The sequence below is a fragment of the Suncus etruscus genome, chromosome X, assembly GCF_024139225.1.
Source record: "Suncus etruscus isolate mSunEtr1 chromosome X, mSunEtr1.pri.cur, whole genome shotgun sequence".
Classification (NCBI taxonomy): Eukaryota; Metazoa; Chordata; class Mammalia; order Eulipotyphla; family Soricidae; genus Suncus; species Suncus etruscus.
In genome coordinates this window covers 8981566-8991237 of record NC_064868.1, presented here as the reverse complement: position 1 = coordinate 8991237, position 9672 = coordinate 8981566, and the positions used below count along the sequence as shown (strand labels likewise).

Here is a 9672-nt window from a genome sequence, read left to right as displayed (position 1 = left end):
CTGTAGCCTTTTTGGGCCGTGCCCTAACTGGGACCTTGCTAATCCCGTCGTAGGTGTCTCCACAGCCAAGAGCACAAGTGCCGGAGCGAGCTCCGCTTGTTAGCTATGCGCTCTATCTCCTGGAAACTTAGTGGCTGGAAAGGCGGCTTGGTGACTAAAGCCAAGTTTTCACAGGAGTCACGCGGGGTTAGATGCTGGTAGTTAACCTGAATAGAGGTTTTTGCCTGTTCATCTACCTGGTTCTTAATAAAGGCAGTGATTTTGCGGAAAATCCATGGGCTAAGAGAAAGGAGCAGCATGAGGCTAATGAGTGGGCCCAAAATAGTGGACAAGATAGTGTGAAGCCAAGGAGAAGAGAAAAACCAGCCCTGGTACCAGCCTTGTTCTTCATCGAAATGTTTTTCAAAATCTTTTATACCGTCACCAATGTGTTGAACGCTATTCCTAACTAATCCAGGTTTATCTTTGAAAATACAACATTGTTCCTTAAGGGCTACACAGACTCCCCCCTCTTACATAAGGGCAAAATATAGAGCACGACGATTTTGGAGAACAACATCAGCAAGGGAACTAATAGTATCTGTGAGAAATTGCAGACTAGTTTTGATTTCATTAATGTCTTGTTCCACTGCTTGAGTAAGAGTGCGGAAATTGGATTGAGAGGATACAAGAGAGTAGATACCAGTGCCAGCGCCAGTAGCGCCAACAGCAAGGAGCACTGCAAGTGTAATGGAGGTGAAGGGCTCACGGCATTGTCGAGAAAGGGATTGAGAAGAATAGGAATAGGGTGAGGCGGCAGGAGAGGGAAAGATATGTTCTGAGTGAATGGTGATTTTTGGAATGAGAATAACGAGAATACAGTAATCATGTGAAAGGAGGAAAGAAGAACGAATGATAAAAGGAGTAAGACCAGAAGCACAGGCAAAATAAGTACCATTGGGAGCTAACAGATAGGGTTGTGAGGAGGAAGAATTGTAGATGTCAATAGTTTCGTTGCACACGTCAAGTAATTGGCTAGGAAGCAGGGAGTCGTTAGGCTTAATGCAGAGGCCAGAGCCTACGACTTGACCGACTGTAATGCCATGTTGAGGTTGTGTGTTCCAACGGAGGTCAGAGGGGTTGGAGGTAGAGGAAAGGTTGCCAAACACTGCAACACCTTCATAGAAAGGAGGTTGAGGAGAAAAACAAAGCCAACATCTTTCATAGGCAGGATCTGTAAGGGCAAGAGCAGAAGCATTTATGAGATTGAGAATAACCTGAGAGGACGGAGAAGGACCTGAAGGCATAGTGAGCTGTCTGAGAGAAGGAGAGGCAGATGGAAGAGGATAAGGAGGAGAAGGCATGTGTGATGGACCTGAATGAGGATGAAGAAAGGTGTTAGGACCAACGGCGAGGGGGTGAGAATTCGGCAACTGTTTAAGTAAACGGAGGGAAAAAAGAAGTCCAGGGTCGGTACACCTAACGTAAAGTCTGAGTCCCCATTGTACGGGTTGAGTCCAGTGATGCTGACGTCCAGCAGCAGTAAATTCGATGATGAGGGGGTTACACCAACCACGGGTAGCAGAGGATGCATCACAGTTCAGAAAAGGAGGAGTTGGGGGGCGTGAAACGGTGATGAAGTCCCAGGAGGAAGAGGGTTTCCAATAAGCAGTTCCGGTGGTTTCACAGCCCCAGGAGGCGCAAAAGTGTTGGTTATGAGCGCCACACTTATAGTCGCTGGAACGGGGCCGGTGGTGACCAGGGCAGACGTAGAAGGTGGTGAAGGGGTGGCGTAGTACATCACGGCGAATAACAGAGTTGCAGCCACCGCTAGCAGGGGAGTAATAGTCATCGGGGTCAACAGCACGAGGTTGAGGCAGGCGGAAATTGGAGGTGCCCCAGTATAGGCTTGCACCCATGGTTAGGGCACAAAGGTCGACTTGCAAGACCGGCCAAGGGATGGAGGTAGAGAGGATGGAGGTTGTTGGTGGCATCGGTGGGCATCCAAGGCAGCTAGGCAGAGTGTCTAATTCAGCATTGTCAAAGGTGGAGTCAGTTAGAAACAGGTTTGCAGGAATGGCGTCTAGCAGGAGGTTTATAAGAAAACAGCTTGGCAGAAGGCAAAATGGTTACTTCATATAAAAATTAAGAATTTGCAGAAAACATTAGCAATTTACATTACACTAGTTATTTTTGAATACCACGGGAATGCTATTTGACCTCTGTTAGACTTTGGCATAAAAGAAAATTTATAATTAACAATTGCTAATTAAAAAAAATTTTTTAAACTGAATATAAAGGATTTTTCTTAAACTTCTAGTTATTATGTTAAAGCTGGATGCTATTTTTTAGCCATAAATACATATTCTATAGGCTTGAACTTACACATAGCAGGAAAGCCAGGTGACTGCAAAGTCCAGAAATTCTCCAGGGAAAAGTTATCCCCGATGGCCATTGAGAAATCTGGGGTTTGCCATCCCTCACACTTTCCGCCATGTTCTTAGAAGGACAAAGCTAGCTTAATACATAATTTTTAACACATGATTTTTAATTGTAAGATGCCAGTTTGTGAACTGACCAGACTGAACCAGGTTGAAAAAATTAATTGAAATTTAAAAAATGGATAAGGCTTTAAAAATTGTATTATTATAAAATGTAGAGATAACAAATAAACAGACAAAACAAAACAACACTAAACACAACATTTTACACTTGTGGCCACTTTCATTCATCACAACAGACACATAAACAGACAAAAGGATTGATTTAAGACTTATTTATAAAAAATTGACAAGCGCTTTTAAATATTTAGCTAACATGTTTGTGAGAAGAAGAGAAAAAAAAATTTTGTAGAAAAACTTTTTTAGTTTTGAGAAGTACTTAATGTAGATGGAGTGGAACTTTGCTGAAAATAAATTTTAAGGTTTAGATTTAACACAAAACATTTTTAAAACAATTTTAATTTGAAGTTTAAAACATTAAGTAAAATGGTTAATGAGCACTGTAGAAGGAGTCTCTACTTGGAAGTATGAAATGATTTGCTGTAAATGAATAGGTTTTCTTTAAATTGGTTTTGCAGTAGAACAGTAAGACAGCTGCAATAAAGTGTTAAAATTTTTATGATTAAACACAATAGCATGAACTATGATTATTAAAGGTATAAAAACTGATTTTTTAAAAAACAAACAACTGTTTTTACTATGAAGACTTTAAGTGAATAATTTGTAAAAAATATTATATACTAAATTAACTAAATGCTTAGATTATTATAAAATATAGTTAAAGACATCTTTAACACACTTAGAACTTAAGACTAAAATTATATTTAATACTAGTTAATTTGCTTATAAAGTTTAGTTACTTTTATATATTACTTATAAAATTATATATAATATATTTTTCATTTATATTATTTTTTTTACTGCGACACAAATATACAGATTTGTATAATGTGCTGATATTTTGAATGCACTTAAAATAATAGTTCTTTCAATGCAGAAATAAAGAACAACCATTGCTGTAGCACAAAGTTAAAACTAAGGGTACTATAAAGCACACCTAGGTGTTCACTGTGCATTAAATTAACTATATTGTTTAAAAAGGCTAACCACATTATTTTTCACATAATTTTGTAAATACTTTAAAAATTAAAATAAAACTTTTAATAGAAATATAAGATTTAAATTTAACACTTTTGTGTTCGTTTGGATTTTAAAACACAAAGAAGTTTTTCTTTTACCAATATTTTGTTATCTGTAAAGTGACAGAATTATGACCTTGCTTTAAAATTTTCTGAGAGGCATGAAAAAAAAAAGTTTATTGCTCTTATCTTTCTGTTGCTTTTTAATGTTTTAATAATTACTTTACACCACTTAATGCACTAAACCTAATAACACATATTTGACGAAGTGTAGGGCTGACAAGGTGAAGCAGAGTCTTTCACTGATAGCTCGGGGAGGGGCTAGCACAGTTAACAGCAGGAAGGCTAGAGGCAAATTATTTACAGTTAGCAGGGTGTAATGATATAGAGAAAAAAAAAGCAATCTTTTAAGATTAATTACTAATTTATTGGAATTAGAGGGAGTGGCAACCGAAGAGGGGAGTCTGGGTTGCAAAAGCACCATGAGAATCATGGTTTTATTAATTGATTTGAGAATATGCAAGAGATGCTACTTTTCAGATTTTTTTTTGAATAACAAAGATTGGGTATTTCAAGGTGAATTGGAAGGCTTAAAGTGGGAGTGTCAGGGCTTGAGCTGGCTGTTCTCCAAGGCTGGCAGGAAAGAGGCTGAAGGAGGCTGAGGATTGGTTTGAGCAAAGTAAAGGGTACATTAGGCTCAGAAGTTTTAACAGCAAAGTGTAGATATCGCAAGGTTTTATGGCTTAGCAGATGATACTTTGTAATTATCCTGCTTACTGTGCCCTTAGAATTTTTTGTAGGCACTGCAGCAGTTTCTGTTTTATGGCACTTAGCCTCACTTTCATTAGTTTGTCTCTTTGAGTTCTCAAGAGGGGGGGCCTGGCCGTGGAATTCAGTGGGCAGAGGACAGACAACTATAGATTTAGGAGGGGGGGGGAAACGCCTGAAGGGCAGAAACCTGTGAATTAAGAGAAGCAGCCTGTTTTTGAAGGCTTAAGATTTGTTTAAGATTTTTAATTTGGCCAAGTAGTTTCATTTCTATAGCTTTAAGAGGGGGAGCGGTGAGAGGAGGGAATCTGCCATGGTTAGGGACTGAGCGTTCTCCGCGGTGGAGGCTGCTGAGCAGGCGGGGGAAGACTTTCTCCATTAGGGAGAAAGACAGGAAAGGTAGCGCTGGTTTTTGAGCCAAGAGCATTATCAAGTTTGTTAGAGAGGTGAGAGACCATGGATGTAATTGTGGTGAGTTGGGAACTCAAGTCAGAAAAAGGGGGGGGGAGGGAGAAAGCAGCAACAGTTTGTTGCCGGTGTGGGGGAGCTGCTGGAATACTGGCTTTGGGGAGCGACTTCCAGGCACGGAGGGCAGCAAGAGCCATGTTGGCAAGCTGGGACCTGGAAAGTGTGTGCTGTACCTTTAAGGTATGAAAAGAGGCGAGGCCAGCTATAAGAGCTTAGAGATCAGGATTCCTGCCTATCTGCAAGGGCTTTGCAGCGGAAAAAAAAGTTAACTTCCCAAGAGACAAAGAGTTCAGCTTTTAGATTCTAAGCAGGAGAGCGTGTAAGGGGCTTGGGGGCCATAGGAGGTTACGGCTTGAAATGGCTCTTTGAGGCTTTTCCAATTAAAGGCTTTGTATTGTTGCAATTGCTGGCTAAGGAGGGGAGGGTGGTGAAACAGGGACGGAGCTGAAGCTAGGGAAGTGAAGGGCTGTTTAGGATTTTGCACAGAGGGTGCAGCGGCCTCTTCTGTAGGGGTCTGGGTGCATAGAGCAGAAGCATGGACAGAAGTAAGGGAGGGATATAAATGAGAAGCATTAGAGAGATCTTTAAGAGCATTAGTTACTTTGGAGACAAAGGTCAGTGGTGGAGGGAGGACAAGGGGAAGTATTCTCAGAGGGAGAAGGGAGATGAGAGACAGAATTAGAATGAGAGGGAGTCCTGGAACACTCACGGGAGACTTGTTGTACATGAGATTCAACGGCATTGATGATGTCTTTGGCGGTTCCGGCATTTTTAGTTACAATGATATCTCTTAACAGGCTCCAATATTGGAACATAATTTTTTCCTTCTGTGAATCATCATTATTTACAAAATAATCACTCATTTCATGTCCTACTTTGTCCCAAGTGGACGCAACAATTTCTGGACAGGTAATAATAAACCAATGACATACATTATGAATAAACATAAGAAAATTACAAATATTCTTTTTTGGTAACCTCTACATGTCTGGCTTTCAACTCAGACTGAATATCAATAATGAATTTAAGTTCAGTACTCAATGAAAACACCCATGGAAGTGAAGCCAACGGGCGAAGCCCCAAGAGCCAATCAGGGGCGGTGATCAGAACGACTGAAAAAACTGCAGTTTAAATATTTGATTAAGGCTAACTCGTTTCAACGCCTACCCGGATGGGGTATATCCTGCGATTTACGAAACAGCTCCGGACTCGCCGACCCGTAGTCGTTCGGAGTGTGGCGGTGGTCTTCGAGCCCAGCGTTGGGCGCCAAAATGCGGTGTCCTGAAGCCCCCCCAGGGGGGACCCGGCCAGCAGGAATTAGCTGGAAAGGCTTCTCAGACAACCGCACTCCTATTTTGCTGAGTAGAAGAGCAACCACACCTGTAAAAAATCTGAAAGAGGTTAATAATAAAGACCCAAGGCAGCGTCTCACTGTTCAAGGGTACCTTTATTGGGCTACAGCTCCTTCTTATATAATGAAGGAGAAGGGGGCAGTACAAAGGTGATGTCAGTCATACTTTTGGCGCGAAGGCCCATACAAGGCAAGAATATATTTCAGGTTTCAAGGAACAAAGAAAGTTAGGCATTCTCTAAATAAGGAAGTGGGCAGCGGGCTAGGGGGGCTGGATGACCTTCAAGCTATGATGAACGTGCTGTTTCCATGGAAATTTCTAGTGTCCTTCTAGCTGCATTCCTAATTGCTTGACCATCAGGAGCTGGTGCAAGATGTGCTTGCCTCAGTGATCTTGAACAGACAATGTAGCATACATTTATTGATAATAGCCTAGTTCACTCCGAAATGTGGTCTTAAGGAGTGAGGCCTAGTTTCTGATAACGGTACCGGACAGTGTTGCTCTCCTCCGGGCTAGAGTTAATTATATCTACAGTTGCACATTCCTTTCTCTATAGCTCAAAAACTTACAGCAAGACTGCAAAATAGCTTTTAGGTGAAAAGCTGGAATATGGCAGAAAGAACAGCAAAATGGCCTCAAACAAGTCAGTCCCCAACAATGGTGGAATATTGTTTTTAAAAACTCAATTAAATGAATCACTCACCAAGAATGCTTTACCCAGATGCACTCTCATTCAGATTTAATGGAAGTACACTGAACAGCATAGAGAAGCAAGAGCTCAGGAAATTCATAGATTTGAAACCATCCTCCCAAGAAGTAAAGGGGCAACTTTAAGACAAGACACACTCACAAAGTCATTTCTTAACTCCCATGTAATTGAACTCCTCACTGCTGCTTCATTGATCCTATTTTTATAAGAGTTTTGTACAATGGTTAACAGGAGTTTTTGACTAACTGGAGTCGTTTTTTCCCCATGGCCCCATTCCTGGCCTACCAGTCGGTTATTAAAAAAATAAAGGCGTGTTTTCTCATTAAAACTTATTTTCCCTTTTCACTATTTTAATAGTTTTTTAAATTATATTTAAATTTATTTAAAGAAAATACATCACATAGTTGACACATTGATCATAACACATTTGTTTCAGGAAGAACAAAGGCAAAGTTATTAAAAAGTAGAAAGAAAAACTAAAAACATGGAAGAGAAAGAAAAGAAAAAGTTCAGTAGCAAGTATATTTTTTAAAATTATTAAATCACCGACGAACTTATTCAAGCCCTAGCTGAAGGTTTAGTAAGCTCTTTTTTTTTAAGGATAAGAGTTAAAGAAAGGCGCTGGGGTGGTGGTGTGAAGCGGTAACACTCTGCCTTGCCCGTGCTAGCCTAGGAAGGACTGTGGTGCTATCCCTCGGCATCCCATATGGTCCCCCGTGCCTGCCAGGAGCTATTTCTGAGCAAACAGCCAGGAGTAACCCCTGAGCACCACCAGGTGTGACCCAAAAAAATAAAATAAAAAAATAAAGTTCCTGGATTCTGTGCATATCCTACATTGAAGTCAGGATGATGTGGAGCATCCTCTAGTTTCACCTCACAATTAGAGGGCAATGCCGAGAGCCCTGCCCTGAAAGCAAATTGTTGTTGCTGTTAAGACTTCTAAGTGTTAAGGGAACCCTCTTGGAGTAAGTCAATGCCAGGGCAGTGGTAGAGTCTTCCCTGGTAGAGGATTGCTTCCGAGTGATGTTATAAACAGCTTTGGTTTTTTTCTAGATGGTATCCTGGTTCAGGGGTGAATAGAAAATGCCCATTCTTCTGAGGCCTGAGCCAGGTCATTATTACAATGTTCAGAGTGTAAAGCTCCATTGCATTACAAGATTTGTGTGTTTGTATCACTATTAGATAAGGACTTGTTTGTATGTGTACTATTCTCCCATTTTAATGTGCCTATGAAAAAGAGAAACAATGCCACAAGGTATTATTGGTGCATATGGGCGTCGAGGGAACAAGTCCTACAATCCCCATAACTTGGTTCTAATATAAGCTTTAAACCCAGGGACTCTTCTACCAGAATTCCTCATTGAACAGACCACAAAGAAAAGAACAACACAAAATAGTGGAGGAACTTGTCACTATATAAGAGAATATTCAGTAAGGATTATAGCTGTTAAGGGAATACATATAAGATATTCAGAGGATATATACATGCCCCTTTTATGTCTTTTAAGTAGTTAGGGGGTATTAAGTCTGGTGCAACACTTTGGTCTGTGATTCAGCCTGTGTAGTCTGATAAATGACTCACAATAGTCCGGTAAAATTCTTGAGGCGAGATTCTCAGAAACAGTCTCTTAGCAAGCAAAGGTCCACAATGAAGGAAGGAGGAGGAAAGGAGGCCTCTGAGAGTAGATCAATAGCAACAGTGTATTGGGATCTTCTCAGGGTGAGAGTCTATCTTATCACTTAGGGTGCTGTTTGGCAGCTGGCTTTGTGTGGCTGCTGTAAATGGCTGTGCTCATGTCAAGCTTCTGCAAGGAAGCACTGGCTCCCAACATGGGGATAATGATCTGCTTCTTGAGGAGCCAAGAACTGAGGGTAAAAAGTTTAAATGTGGGGTAATGGTGGATGGGAGTGGTGTAAAGTACTAGAAATGAGATTGTAGGGCAGTGAGCCAAGGAGGAAAGGACAGAATACAACATGGACATTCTGCATATTGCAAACATACATTAATCCCTAGGAAATCCTATTAAACTATCTATTAAACCACCCCCTGTGGTGTTGAAAATGGAGAATGGTGAGAAAAAATGTTGCCAATGACTGCTCCTATTCTGCCCCTCTTGTGCTGGGTGGGGATTGGGGAAGGTCTGGGGTCCGCTTTAGATGCCTTCCCAGCACCCACCTCGCTGGCCCCCTAGCCGGGCACCCAGGGAAGGCCCTGGAGTCTAGGAGGAAGGAGACTGAAGACAGCTGGGGGCCACCCGAGCCTCCCAACACTCCCTAAGGTTGGGAAGAGGCCTTCGCCTGGGGCCTCCCCACATCTATGCCGGTGAAAACTGGTATATTTTTAATAGTTATATTTAGCAAAAAGAAGTCTAAGAATTAAAAAAACTCTCTAGGGCTGGAGCGATAGCACAGCTGTAGTGTGTTTGCTTTGCACACAGTTGATCCTGGACAGACCAGGGTTTGATCCCCAGCATCCTGTATGGTCCCCTGAGTCTGCCAGGAATAAAATCCTGAGCACAGAGCCAGAAGTAACTCCTGAGCACAGCTGGGTTTGGCCCAAAAACAAGAGAGAGAGAGAGAGAGAGAGAAAGAGAGAGAGAGAAACACCTCTAGAGGAAATACCTTTTACCATAAAATAAATTTGTGTGTCCTGGGAAGACAAATCTCAATGTATATCTTTGACATATGTGCCAATTTTACAATACAATAAAGATAAATTTTGTAGAAATACTTAAAATATGTAAATATGTAAAAAT

At 41.2% G+C, this 9672-nt stretch overlaps 1 non-coding gene across 1 annotated transcript; it reads right to left on the bottom strand.

The window, feature by feature from the left end:
• Positions 1-3426: 3426 nt before the first annotated feature.
• Positions 3427-3556, bottom strand: LOC125999701 (small nucleolar RNA SNORA22). Its single transcript, XR_007492181.1, has one exon. It is a non-coding gene; the product is annotated as a small nucleolar RNA SNORA22 (small nucleolar RNA).
• Positions 3557-9672: the final 6116 nt, after the last annotated feature.